The sequence below is a fragment of the Fukomys damarensis genome, unplaced genomic scaffold, assembly GCF_012274545.1.
Source record: "Fukomys damarensis isolate Sample0158 unplaced genomic scaffold, DMR_v1.0_HiC HiC_scaffold_39, whole genome shotgun sequence".
NCBI classification, from domain to species: Eukaryota; Metazoa; Chordata; class Mammalia; order Rodentia; family Bathyergidae; genus Fukomys; species Fukomys damarensis.
Window position 1 is genome coordinate 111,126,546 of NW_022900951.1, and position 15,440 is coordinate 111,141,985.

The window sequence follows — 15,440 nt, forward strand, 5'->3', positions numbered from 1 at the left end:
ACACTGCTCTACTAATGAGGCTAGTTATTAGATAGAATATATTTTAATAGAAAAGAATAAAGTTTTATTGTCGTGTTTATTTTATTTATAGGAAACTTATCAATGAAGAACTTTGTATCCAACAATAAACAAGTACAATGCAAGTGACCTTCTGCAGAAGAAGCAAAAAAATTGGGTACAAAAAACAAACTAGATACCTGCAGTATACATTGTTTACATAGATGGTTCTGAGTGACAGAATTAAATGCAGACCAAATGCTTTTAAAGGGCTGTGTGCCTACATAACAATTAAAATTTACATACACTGTAAAGAAAAAGAACAATATAGAACATAGTATTTTCAAAGATTATAGCACATTTAACACCTTTAGCCATCCACTGGGCTCTCAGATCAGATTGGCAACTAAAAGTTCACATCTACATTGGCTTGCTTGGCTAAGATCACTATTTCAGAGAGCTTTACAACCATTTTGCCATCTTCATCCAAGTCATCACAAGCAAGAATTTTAAGCCCACTCTCTTCTGTCAGTGCCTTGGCATCATCAATGTGTGTACATTATAACCATACCATAAGTATTTTAATTTTGAGGTCTTCTACTGCCATGACTATACCCTGTACAATGACATGACATCACATGATTTCTCCAAAAATGTTGACCAGAATAGCCAGTACCTTTTTATATGAAGTGATAAACTTAAATACTTCTGTTATTTGATGAAACGTGGCACCACCACCAACTTCAAGGAAATTGTCTGGAGTCACTCCATGGAGTTTTATTATATCCACTGTGGCCATAGCCAAACCAGCACCATTTGCTAGATGACCTATACTTCCATCAAGGCCGATATAGTTGATATTTGCCTTAGCTACATCTCTGTCCTTTTCATTTTCATGGTTCCAGGAAGATCCTGGAGAGCAAAGATTTTCTTCTGATGATATGCTGAGCTTGAATCAGTATTAATCTTTGCATCCATAAAAATCACAGCTACATCTGAATCCTCTACCATTGGATTTATTTCTACTATGGTTGGATCGTATTTCATTAAAAGGTTATAAATCTTAACCATGTAATCTGCATCAGAATCCATAATATTAGGTCGAAATCCCATCTTCCGTGCAAGCTGGACAGTTTGTTCCTTTTTAATGACTTCTACAGTATCAACAGGTTCTTTAACTATGGCGTCAGGAGTCTCAGCAGCAACATCTTCAGTGTCAGCATCACCTTGTGAACTTCCTATTAATACAAGACCTTGAAGTGACCTTTCCATTGTTATTACAAAGTAGTATTCTCTCCTGGGGTATTTTCATTCACAAATCAAAATTTGACCGCATATTCTGCCCTTTCTTCCAGTTTGCTTGGTAAACAACTTTTTCCCAATCATCTGTGAAGAAACAGCTTTTACTTCTTCTGGAGAGAAAACTATCTTCACTCCTCCTTTGTGGCCACTTTCAAATGTTCCTTTTCCTCTACCACCAGCTAACACCTGTGCCTTTATCATAATACCTTCTGAACGTTTTTTTTTTTTTTTTGGCAATTGCCAAAGCTTCATCTGCTGACTTTGCCATGTGTCCTTTGGGAATAGACACAGCAGCTTCTTGTAATAATTCCATACTTATATATTCATGTAGTGAGAGCTTTCTTGGCTATTGTTGCTGTACTTGGGGTCCATGACTAATAAACAATCTAGAATTTCCCAGAACCTGGGTGGTAGACCGAAGCACTTTCCAGGGCCTGTGGCTCTAAAGGGTCACCATGGCCAACAATCAGCTATAGAACATGGAGATTGCCATTTCTTGATCTTTAATCTATTTTAATTTTAGTTTAGTGCTTAGTGACAAATAGGGGTCTAGGTTTAGTCTTCTGCATATAGCCAGTTTTCTAGCACCATTTGTTAAGGTTGGTAAAAATATCCCTAGTTTCATGTATGATTTTAGTAATTTGTCATTTCTCTTTCTTAATTAAAAAGTGTTTGTCTTTGTTGCTTTTTTGGAGAGCAAACCTTGATTTCATTAATTTTCTCCATGATTTTCAAATTTTTGACTTATTTTATTTCCATTCTTTTTTTCCAGATGTTTTTTATTATTATTATTTTCTTTTATTGAGTTTATTGGTATAATTTAGGTATACAGTACAGTTACATTCATTATTGGGATCTTGTACCTTTACATGATAGGTGGTCTTGGTTCTCATTTTTCCCTTTGTCCCTGCCCTCCCTTCACCCCCTCCTCCCCTCCCCATTTACAAACACTTTATTTCAATTTTTTCATTTTCTCATATTTTCCCATTATTACCTTTCCCCTACCCTTCCCCCTTTATTTTTCCTTCATTTACTATCTTTGTGTTTAATTTGCTCTTCTTTTCCAGTTAATAACTTACATTTTTTTCTCTTTTAAGTATGGCTTTACCACTATGAATTTCTTCCTGAGCACCACTTTCATTTCATCCTATAAGCTTTGGTATGTTGTGTGTTTCATTTTCATTTCTATCAATGTGCTTTCAAATTGTCCTTGTGATTTTTTTGATCCATTGATTAGGACTCTATTATTTAATTTTCAAATGTTTATGAATTTGCAGTTTTTCTTTAGTTATTTCTAGTTAGTTTCATCTTGGTTATGGAACAAAATCTACGATTTCAATGTTTTCAAAGTTATTAGGCCTGGTAGGGTGATGGCTGTAGCAGGAGCCTTTGCTGCTGCTCATAGTGGACAGAAGCACTCACCTGCTGAGCCCCCATAGCAGCTACAAAGCACCTTCCAGCAGCCAGGAGAGAAGCTGGGGTCCCACCTGTCACTTGCAGAGTCTGAGTCCCCAGCTCTACAGGTTTTCAGACATACACGATGGCTAAATAGTAATGGAAAGAGAAGCATAAATTTATCTTCTTTCACTATGGAAGCATATTTAGCAGATAGAGAACCTGACCAAACTTCAATGTTGCCATATTCAGAAGAAGCTGAAGTTCAAGAGAAACTTCTTGGTGGTAGCAAAGATATCCTTGGGCCAGCAACAGTGAGGAATCTCAACTTTTTCTGACACCAAGGGAAAGAAACTTATACAACACAAACTAAATATTTGCAGTGGCCATCTCTCAGTCTTGCAAACCCTCAAACCCAGGTGATTCACAGACAAAAGGAGACCTAAAAGTCACTTTCTTCCATGAATCAAAGCAACTTCTTCCTTTCTTGATTTTGAAAAGAGGAGGAAAGGTATTTCTCAGAATAAAAGTGAATCTTCACTTTCTATGTGAAAGAGCAAGTCTGAATCTAAACTTTATAATGATTAGGAATATTACAGTTCAACTACAAGTAAACTCACAAAAAAGTATCTCTTATGGTGCAAAAGAAAAATTACTAAAAACAAAAGAAAAGAGCCACAAAGAAGTTGCTCAATACAATCACAGATCTTTCTGTTATTTTTATGACTGATTGATTGAATATTAGTGGTACTCTAAAGAGTTGGACCAAATTGTGGTGCATGTTGAAATCTGGGTTGTTACTGGTCTATAAAACCCAAAAGAATGGCCAATGAATTGAAATTGTTCTGCTGAATGCCTATGAAATATTTGCACATCCATCGAAAAAGGATAGCTTTCATTTCAAACTTTGCCACCCTGTGGAACAATATACATGGACAGTGAATGGTCAAAAAGATGAAGCAGTTGGATCCATAACTCATCACTTACCTAGCAGTTATTTGATCATTTGAGCTACTTCAGAATCAAATGGAAGGTGCTAGATGCATGCTTTGGAGTTGGCTTTGAAATGTTTTAGTCTTCTCCAAAGTACAAGGATCAGGGAAGGAAAGGAGCATGACCTGAGCATTTTGTGAGAGAGCACACATGTGATTTGTGTAGCTTATTATGTGCTTACAATCTCCTCAGTGGTGACAACTTCCAGTTAAATAGTAATGAAATTGAATGACAGCATTTTAAGGACCAAGTGTATTCTTATAAAGGAAATGATCAAGAACATCATGAGTTAGACAATGAGGTGATGGGAAAAATAGAAGTGGTACATCAAAAAGGCAAAATGATTCATGTTTTGAACCTGAACCTGTTGAGCCTTTAAAGGAGACCACTTACACTGAACAGAGCCATGAAAACCTTGGAGAGGGAGGCAAGGATTCTCAAACAAAAACTGTGTATGAAGAAAACAAAAGCCTTCTCTGGACACTATTGAAACAAGTCCTTCTGGGAGTGGACTTGTCCAGGAATATTCAGCCTACATTTATTTTGGAACATTTCTTTCCTGGATAAACTTCCAGATTACTACTATCATGTAGACTTCCTGTCTCAGACTGCTCTTGAAGAAAATCCTTATTTCTATTTGAAGGAAGTAATGAAATGGTATTTGTCAGGATTCTATAAAAAGCCAAAGGGTCTGAAGAAGCTTTACAATCCTATACTTGGTAAGACTTTGCATTGTTTATGGATTTATCACAGAACCAACAAAATGTTTTTTTTTATATTGCTGAACAGGTGTCTTATCATCTACCAATATCTGTCTCCTATGTTAATAACTGAAAAGTCCAACTTTCATGAAAACTCATCATCTACAATATTGGAAGGAAAAGCACAATTAACATTCTTGAACAGAGGCAAAGATTATTTAATGACAATGCCATATGATCATTTCAAAGGAATTCTTTATGGCACAATGATACTGAAGCTCAGTGAAATAGTATTGCATGTCAAAAAACTGGACATAGTGCAACACTTGAATTTAAACTAAAGCCATTTGTAGGGAGTAGTGATTGTGTTAGTCAAATATCAGAAAAACATCAGCTGAGAAAAGAATGCCTATCTACTTTAGAAGGCCATTGGGATAATAAAATTTTTATTAATGACAAAAAGATTGATAAATTCAGATTTATAACTTCAGAGGTTTCAGCAATGAAGGTTAATAAGGCACACTGTAAACTTTGAAGAGCAAAATGATTTTGAATCAGAGAAGCTGTGGCAATGAGTAACTCAACCCACAAATGCCAAAGATCAAACTGAAGCCACTCATGAGAAATATGTTCTAGAAGAAGCTCAAAGATAAGCTGCCACAGATCAGAAAACAAGAAATGAAGTGTGGACTTGCAAGTTATTTGAACTAGAGTCCCTCACAGAATAGCATTTTCAGTTACTTGACCTTGGGACCCGCTTAATGATGTGATACATTTTGAAAAAGATGATGTTATCCAGACCAAAGTGAAACATAGAACTCCAACGGTTAGTGTTGAAGAAGCTCAAAGATAAGCTGCCACAGATCAGAAAACAAGAAATGAAGTGTGGACTTGCAAGTTATTTGAACTAGAGTCCCTCACAGAATAGCATTTTCAGTTACTTGACCTTGGGACCCGCTTAATGATGTGATACATTTTGAAAAAGATGATGTTATCCAGACCAAAGTGAAACATAGAACTCCAACGGTTAGTGTTCCAAAAATGAAACATAAGCCAATGAGGCAACAGAAGAAAGTGACAAAAGGCTATTCTTCTCCAGAACTTTTAACCAAGACTCATCTGGGAGTGAAGTGCAATCTGTAAAAGCAAGTGCACAAAGAAAGAAAGAGAGACATTCAAAGTTCCATCAAGTCTATAAAAAAAAAGGGAAAAATTCAAAGAAATATTTTGGCCCCCTGAAATATTTTACTTTCAAGCACACCTGCCACAGATTATTTTCTGCAGCAAAAGACTACATCATCATTTTCCTCCTGATTTTACTTCAAGTCATAATAAACTTCATGTTTAAGTAGGAGTTCTCTATAGTTGAATCAATAAACTAGAAAGTCAATTCGGTTTTTATTAAAATATCGCAATATTTCTAGAACAAAAATTCTAGAAGATAAACGTAGTGGTGTCTACATTTCATATCTTTTGTCCTTAACCTGAAACAATGCAATTGACTTTGGTTAGTAAAGTGAGCTATGTGTTTGCCAGAGACTCCTGCAGTAAGTCTTTAGTCCCCACCTACCCAGTGTGCCACTCAAAGTTGTAGAAAGACAAGACAGAATTAAAGAGAAACTGTGACCTGGGATGGCCAATGCTCCTTTGGCAAAAGGCACGGGCCCATCTATTCCACCGAATTTGATTATTTTGTCAGGGTAAAAGGTAAATACATGTGCACTACGAGAAATCTCCATGGAAACAAATGCAGGCACGGCTTTAAAGAGAAGAGTCAAAGCATTTTTAAATTAGAAGCAAGATAGACAAAATATATGGTTGTAATTACAGCATTGGCCTTCAATCTAGGAAAGCTCTAATTGTGGGAATGGAATTTGGTTGTGATGCCTCCGACCTCAGCTACGGATGTTATCTCCTATTAGCCCCACAGCTTCACAAGCCATTACTCTGGTCTCGGCTGTAGCCATTAGCGGGGATGTCATGCTGACCTGCAAGCTGCAGAGCTCAGGAGATGCTTCTGTGAGTCACGTAGCTTCAGTCAGACTCGCTTCCTAAAGGAAGGCAATCAAGGGATTTAACTCTTTGAAGCCTGCACTTCTTACAGCATGTTTGGGGCATAATCAGTATTATGGGATTTGGCATGTGTTAGGTGGCAGGGCATTTCTGGTTTTGTGAGAATGTGTCTATATGTGACTATAATAAATACACAAGGAGCCTGGGATTTAGCTCAGTGGTTCCCCCGCCTGCCTCTCAAGCACAAGGACCCCAGTTCAATCCATGGTACCAAAATAATAATAATAATAATAAAGAAAATAAAGAAAAAGAAATAAATACACAGGCTTACACAATGTCTCTAATGTACTCTTGCCTAATAGTTGTCTTTCTATTTTATAGTATGTTCTAAGATATGTTAGCATTGTTCATAACAAAAATGCTATCAGTCTTATAACTATATGTATGGTAATGTACTTTCTTCACAAAACAGGCACAAAATTTTATGAACAAATTACAGACAATAGATGGTACAATAATAGATATACTGTAAATTATTAAATACAATGTACTGTTAAAATCACTTCCAAAGTACCCAGCTCAGTTATCTTCTTACAAACAACAATAAAAAAGAACAAATGTTTAAAATTAATATATTAAAGAGCTGGGTGGCAAATTTTTAAAAAGTTTACTCAAGGTATTTTAGGTTCTATAATTTAATTTAATATTTGTAGAAACAGGTGTATATGTACTTATATGTATATCAGTATAACAAAACTGATAGGGAGTACTTGGGCCTATTAATTATAATACCACCTTAAGCATTTATTGAAAGGAGTAGTCAAATCTGGTTGCTGTCCTTCTTTCTCACTGCAAGTCAGCATATGCCAAATACTACAGATATTTATAGGACATATGAAATACAAATAATTCATGGTTTTTCTTTATGAAAAGCATTTATCTAATATTTAGACCCTAAAACAAATAAGTAGAATAGAAAATACCATAACCAGTATTTTACTTCAAAAGCCAAAAAGAGAATTGCAATAGAAGACACAGTGTGATGGACTTTATATATACACTAAAATGGCTTCCCTTAAAATGTGCAGTAAGGTGCGCATCTAAGAGTATCAAGTTGTGAAGTTCAATTGTTCATTATGCCCTTCTGTTCTTAAAACTTCATTCTAGGACAAAACCAAAATAATTTAAAAATCCTTTTGTTCAGGCCCAGGCAAAATTATTTCCTAACATTATTTTTTTTCCGAACCTCTCCAGGTTAAGTTTTTTACTTTCTATTTCCACGTAAATACTTACAGTTCTTAAAAACAGTTTTGAAAAGGTTGTTAAGCTTAGAAATATGTTGTCCTAAAGTGTACCTTGGACTCCTACAGGTAGGACATTGAACTGGTTTATTAAAATGCAAATGAAGATCAGACAAAATGATTACACTAGCTACAAAGTGAATAACAATAGTAGTAAAATTATAGCCAATTTTTCATGCTATCATAAATACAAAATCAGAAGATGATTGCTAAATTGTAAAAGTGAAAAATGAAAAAACCCAAATTTTCCTAATGCCATTATCTTAAGTATCCTGCAGATTGTATAAAGAACTATTTCCCATGTAATGTAGCAAAATAATGCTATGCTCCACATGAACAAATGTAAACAATTTTACATGTGAAAAGACTCTATTATGTAATTTGATTTCCTTTTGTTGTGTGAGTTCAGTGTATTTACCAAATCATTTCTTAATCTTAATGTACTATTTGTCTTACACTTCTCACTGAGGGTAGACAGTTAAAATTATATAGGACCATTTGAACCTTATTTACAATTTTAGTTTTTCACACCAGAGAAACTAAAAGTATAAATAAGGTTCAAGTAGTATAATTGAGAGTGTGAAATAGGAAGAAAATGGCTAAAGGGGAAGTGGCAAGGGGAGGGCAAAGGAAATAAGGGGAAAGAAAAAATGTGAAAAAAGGATAAAAAGGAAACAAAGTCTTCCTAAATAGGGGAGGGTGAAGTGGGTGAAGGGAGGGCAGGGGTATGGGGTAAAAACAAGAACCAAGACATATCATGTGAAGATACAAGATCACAATGATGAATGCAACTGCATTGTTTGCTTTAAATGTACCAATAAACTTAATGGGAAAAAATTATACAGTACCAGTGTCATATTAATAAGACAAGCAATATATTAAAGTCGCAAGATACTCCTGACAAAATGAATGTACATATACTTTCCAAAGCATTGAGGAATATTTATTTTTCTGCATTTATCATGTAATATTATTTTAGTATTACAATATTGAAATGTTTCATTTAAAGAAAAATTGCCACGAAACCTTTGAACTGAGGAGCCACAGAACTTCAGTTGCGATTTTTTCACTTTTTAGCAGGCTGAAAATACATTTAAGTTAAAATATCCTATGTGATGTCCATATTTAGATTCAGGCACTACCACTGGTCAGTTTTGTATGATAGACTAAAATTATGTCACTTGCAGTGTAAGCATAGCACACAGTCACATCCTCTTTCTGAAGGCACATAGTGCATGTACACAGAGTCATAGGCTGCCACTTTGAAATGTATTGCATTTCTAATCTTTTATTCCTAACCTGTTCTAAAAGTTTGCAGAGAGAAAAGAATCTAATTTTTCTAACAATCCGTAAAAGTATGCCAGCTTCTACAAGTACGCACTTTAAATAAAAACTATAAAGAGATAGAGAAATTACTGGGGCTTGTTTTGAAACCATAACACATGGGCTACCCTGAAAAGTGTTCCTTCCACATTGACCTATTGTTGGACGTGTATCCTGGCGTAAGTAGGTTAGGCTTAGTTGACTTATTGTGTTCAAGTCCTCTATTTCCTGATCTTCAGTCCGGTTGTTCTATCCACTATGAATAGTAGGGTATTGAAGTCTTTGATCGTTGCTGCAGATCTATTCACCCATCCACTTCACCAGTATTTGCTTCATGTGTTTTGGCAATTCGTTGTTAGGTGTGAAGGCTTTGTAACTGTTTTTTTTTTTTTTTTGGTACCGGGGATTGAACTCTGGTCCTTGCGCTTGCAAGGCAGGCCTCCGAACCGCTGAGCTAAATCCCCAGCCCCAATTTGAAGTTTTTTTTTTTTCTGTTTTATCTTCTTGATGGATTGACACTTTGATCATATAATGTCTTTGTGCCTTGTAACAATCTCGATTCAAATTCTTTTTAGGGAATAAAATCACCACGTAAGTTCTTTTTCTGATTATTCTTTAAGTGGAATGTGTTGTTCCATCCTCTATATTTTGATCTGCTATGACTTTGGATCTATCTAGAGTCGATCTTGCGTGGGCAGATACGCCTGGGTTGGTTATAAAATTCATCTTGCCGGTCTCTGCCTTTTCACTGAAAAGTTTTATCTGTTTACATTTGAAGTTGTTATCAGTAAGAAGAGTCTTCCTTCTACTGTTGGTTTCTATATATCTTATGTCTTTTTTGTCCCTCAGTTTTCCCATGTCTGCCTGCTTTTCTGTTAAGTAGATATTTTCTAGTTACCATCTTCCCCCTTATCATTTCTATCACACTACATTTACATAGTAGTTGCTCTGGATTATCAATGAATATATTTTACTCGTAGTGACCTAGCTTGAATGACTTGTAACCTTGATTCGATTTCATGCAGAAGTCTCTTCCTTCACAGATCAACTCTGATCTCTGTATGTTGTTATTTTTCCGGGGTTCTCAGACCTGTGCTCATGTGCTCCCTACTCAAAAGCCGGTACGGAGGAAATGGGCATTACTGGGAAGGATATCATATTTATTTAATGGCCAGCATCCCAAGAAGATCGGGGGGTGAGCTGTCATTCATAAAGATTAAAACAATCTTGGTGAACTCAGGTACACAAAGGGCTTTCATAAGCTTGGCGAGGAGGTTAGGGAATCAATAAGATGGAAGATTGTGTGGTGTGTGTGGGCTTTGCCATCTAGAACATGCGCTGTGCCTCACCATTGGCCAGGCAGGGCAACCAACTTTGAAATGCTGGGAAGAGCACATTATGCTTCTCCCAAGTAAACGTTATCTGGCACATTCCGAAGTAGTTTGAAGGCCCTCAGACGATGTTCTCGTTTCTGCAAATTGAAACAAAGATTAGAGATCAAGTGAGAGTGTGGCTTCAAAGGAAAAGGAAAGATTACTGAGGCCGCTCCCATGCAGTGTGTCTATTTCAAGCTGTTATGGCCCTCTTTCCAAAGTCAAGAAGATAAGGACCTCCAAGTGTTTCAGGAGGACTTGGGGATGGCTGGGCACTTTTGAGTGATTCTGATGCTGGTTCTCCAGGCACTGAATGTGCTGATATTGGTCAGGCCGCAGGTTAAAATAAAGGTTGACTCGGGGGAGGGAAGGGATGTGAATGTCCAAGAAGATTCCTAGGAGGAGATCACCCTCAGGATGGTAGACACAGCTGGTTTTGTGTGTCCGGGCCTGGTGTGCCTCGGGCTGGCCATCCCACGCTGTCGCAACACAGTGCCAAAGTGCAGCAGTGCCTGCACAGCCACACGGTGGATGAATCATACTTTGGGCTTCATCACTCACAGCAGCAGGCATGGGGGAAAGGAACAGAGAGTGGGGAGAGGAAGCTGGTGGGTTCTCAGGGTCACTGGGAGACAAAAGGGGCAGAAATCACTAAGGAGATCGGGGATGTTTTGAGGAGTGGAAGGAGCTGCAAGGTCATTGTGAAAGCTCTAGATCATCTAAGGGAATTGGAGATTAGAGGTTTTATTGAGTACCCTTTCCGGGCAGTGGGTGAATGGTCTAGTCAGGTCATTTGACAACGGACACACTGAGGACTTTTCATTGTTGACTCATGTGGTGCGATGTGCATCTCAGAGGAAACATTCATTTGAGGCACCAAGATGCCTGTAAGTTGAGGAAGGGTGAGGTGTGAGAGCCAGAGGAATAAGGACAGGGCACTGCAGACATACGCATGCAGAGCTGTGCCCTGCTGGGCCGTAGTATCTGTTGCCCTGACACTTTAGCCACGTCTCTCTTCTCACTGTCAGTCAGTGAGAACACCCCGAACAGCTCTGCCTTCGGGAAGGACCTGGGGAGGTCCTCTCCTCAGCGCATTCTCTGTGCTCAGCAGATCCCAGCCACCACAGTAACACCCACAAAGACTATTGTGCAAAGGCTTCCACATCCCTACTTCTACGTCTCAGTCTCTCAAGTCCGCGTTGTATTTTTCTAGAATTACCATTCACCCTATTTCCAGAATCCTACAAGCACCTTAAAGCTGTCACCATCAGAATGAACTTTCCTTTGCTTTCTCCCCAAGCATATTCTTTGAGTCTCCTCTATCAACCCAGGGTTCACCATCCCTTCAGGTGACAAGACCATTATGCTCTCAGAGGTCTCTGACTTCTTGTGCCTTTTCAGTTCCCAGGGCAGCCGTCGTAGCACTACCTTGCACCATGTGCTGAAGTAATCACCCTTGTGTCTTCATGGGACCCTTACCGTTCCTATTGAATCATAACAAACATTACCACTCCCTTGGAGTGGTAATCGCATTCTCCTAATTATATAGCGCGCTGTTTTATATGGTCTTGGGTGATTCTTGAGGCATCTTCTTCCTGAAACAGTAGCTTTGGAAAGCAAACTTTCTCTGGATATTCCAGGCCTAAAAACCCAACTAGACTCCACTATTGAGCTCAGCGTTCTTGCCCTGGATTACATTTCTCTGTCATCTCCTCCTACAATCTTCAGACTGCCAACGCTCTCCTCTAGCCATATATACTCTAATGCCATGCGCATGTGTGTAGTCTGCTTCAAATTGTGTGGTACAATAGGAAGCTGACAGTGAATTAAAATACGCACACACATATACTCTGGTAGAACAGAAGTTCACCAGGCAGAGGTGAAAGTTGATCTGAAAGATGACGATCATAATAGAATCACAGCAGTGCTACAAGAGTGCTGGGTATGTGCCACACATCACAAAAATACTTAGTGTAAACCCTGTTATGGTTTGTGTCTGGATGTTCCCCCAAAACCTCATGTGCTGACAGGTCGAGGATTTCAGAGGTGGCTGGATCTAGAGTGTGCGATGCTGGAATCCAGGGTGTGTGATTACTGAACCAGTCCACTGATTGGTTTGGGAGAGTTCTGGGGGTGGATAATGGCAAGGCCCTCCCTGGGTGTGTGTGTGTGTGTGTGTGTGTGTGTGTGTGTGTGTGTGTCTGTGTGTGTGCTATTCACCCTAAAGGCGTACACCCTGGACAGAATATGCAGGTCAGAAAGAGAGCTGTTCTGGTTGCCGTGGTCATTGCTTGTCACTTGCTGCTTAGTGCTCTCACTGCCTTCTGCTTACCATGAACTCTTTGTCTTGTGAAGTGTCCCTCTGCTACGCCACCCTGCATTAGAGTCAGCTGCTTATGGATTGGAACCTCTAAAAATTGTGAGCCAAAATAAAACTTTCCTCCATTCAACATTGGGTGTTGGATATTTTGTCTCAGTAATGAGAAAAGTAACTGATACAAACTCTGTGTATGTCACAACAACCCAACAAATGGATTCTCATTTATCTTGATATTTAACAGGCGAAGTCACAGAGGCAAGACACCATTCCAAGTTGCAGGCTATACGTGTTGAATTTATCTGTGGCAGAGTGCTTGCCGTGACTTGACCAAGGTGCTGGGTTCAATTCTCAACAGGTTAAAAACAAACAAACAGAAAAATATAAACATGGTAAACCAAGTAGAAGAATTGTGTGTTTCAGATCATCCAGTGCACTATAAGCAATATAGTTGCAACCTGGCTCACCACATACAGGATGTGGAGAGGGGGTGGGGGGAAGTACACAACCAGTGGAAGAAAAATCTTAGATGTGAATTCAAGCAACCCTCTTCCAACTCTTAGATATGACCACAGCCATAGTACATGATAGATATAGTACATGCTAGATTACTGAGTAATTTCTGGTTCCTTCCAGACAGGTTAATGTCCAGAAACTCATTTAGTTGAAAGTGTGAGTACAGAGGTGTTATTGTACAGATTGGGACATTAGAATGTCCCACAAAGTTTTCATAGGTACCAAGTTGGAAACTGGATTATGAGGCATTATAGTCATCAATGGATTAGACCATTGAGCTCATAGTAAAAGGTACTGTTCAGAGGTCGTACCCGCTTGAGGAAAATGGACGGCTGAGTGGTTATCTGGAAGATTGTATTCTGTCCTCCAGCTAATCTCTTGTACTTGTTGTTCTTGTTCTGTCATTTTCTCCTTCTCCTCTCCCCTCCTTTCATGTCCGCTTCCCTTTCCTTCCATCTTTCTTCATCTTCCTCCCTCTCCCCTCCTCAACTCGTCTGCCTCTTCTCCCACCTGCCCCTCCTCCTGATGCTTCTCCTGCTGCTCCTCCTCCTCCTCCTTCGTTTTCCTCCCACTCCCATCTCTCCTGCCCCTTCTCCTTCCTTCTCCTTTTGTTCTTCCCACACTCCTTCCACCTTACACATCCCTTTCCCTTCTTCCTCTTCTTCCTCTTCCTCTTCCTCTTCTTCTTCTTCTTTTCTTCTTCTTCTTCCTCTTGCTCTTCTTCCTCTTGCTCTTCGTTTTCTTCTTCCTTTTCTCCTGCTCCCCATTTGTCTCCTTCTCAACACTCCCATCTCTCCTTCCCCTTCTCCTTCCTTCTCCTTTTCTTCTTCCCACACTCCTTCCACCTTACACATCCCTTTCCCTTCTTCCTCTCCTTCCTCTTTCCTCTTCTTCTTCTTTTCTTCTTCTTCTTCCTCTTGCTCTTCGTTTTCTTCTTCCTTTTCTCCTGCTCCCCATTTGTCTCCTTCTCCTTCCTCTTTCTCTTCTGCTTCCTTCCTCTCTCTTTTCCTGATCCTTATCTGCTTCCATGGGTTGCCTGGTATTGCACTGACTTATTTTACGCAGCGCCATTATTTCCTTGGAGCCAGCATCACTCATGGATTGAACCTTCTGAAACCACACGCCAAACAATCTTGACTCTTGTATGTTTCATGTGTAGGATATTTTGTCCTACCTGCAGCAAGATGACCCATACAGAATCATCTGTATAGCACAGGGCAGGAGACAGAAGTGATTTTACAGCAAGGATCTGTATGATGTTATTCATCCCAGAGACCACATTTTTCTCCTGTATCACAGCTCTGTAATAACCCCACGTATCTACCAAAAAGCCAAGGGCACAGAAGAACACTCACAGTGGTGGTACCTCAGTTCACAAACAGAAGAGTTTGACAACATTTTCTTTTTGTTTGCAAACACTGCATCAGCTGATGGACACGAATGCAGCTATCTTTCCCATATGAACACAAATGTGTCCATCTTTGCCAGAACTGTGCAATGAATTAAGTTCATGAACTGAAGTATCACTGTATGTGTAAGGGCAAGAGCAGTGACCACAGGATTCTTTCTCCAAAAAGGTACAATGAAGATGATCCTGGGTAAAACAGGTAGGTCAGATTTACAAAACACGGATCAGAGGCCAATGTTTGTGTAGTATTTCAACTCTGATACACCGACAGAGTACAGAACAGTCATGAGAGCATGATCAGAGACTTGAGCTGCTCACAAAACATGGGGATGGCTGCTGCTTATAGACCTGGTGAGGATGGAAAGTTTTGCTGTCTTTCATTTCACAAACTTCGAAGACATTGTTTGTAGCAAGATCACAGACTGGCATAAAAAGAAGTCGTGCTACATGACCAGACCCATTAAACTGTGGACTATAGCGCTGAGTTTCCCAAGATCTTTCTCCTGTGAGATTTGGGGACATGGCAACTGCTCCAGCAAAGATCTCTTACATGTAGGTCTACTTCACTGTGATTACTTTGTCTTAGTTTATATGTATGTGTAATTATATACTTCATATACTTATATATATATACACATACATATATAAATAATTATATGCTTTATATACTTATATATATATACACATATATATATAGTTATACTTATATATTTACACATATATATGTGTAAATATATACTTTATATACTTATATATAAATATATACGTTTATATATTTCATATATTTTTAATATAATATAT

General features: G+C 38.6%; 2 pseudogenes; one reads left to right on the forward strand and one right to left on the reverse strand.

Annotated features, from left to right (window-relative positions):
• Positions 1–391: 391 nt before the first annotated feature.
• On the reverse strand, positions 392–1,792 carry LOC104872144 (annotated as a pseudogene).
• A 1,096-nt stretch (positions 1,793–2,888) lies between these two features.
• Positions 2,889–5,740, forward strand: LOC117284775 (annotated as a pseudogene).
• Positions 5,741–15,440: the final 9,700 nt, after the last annotated feature.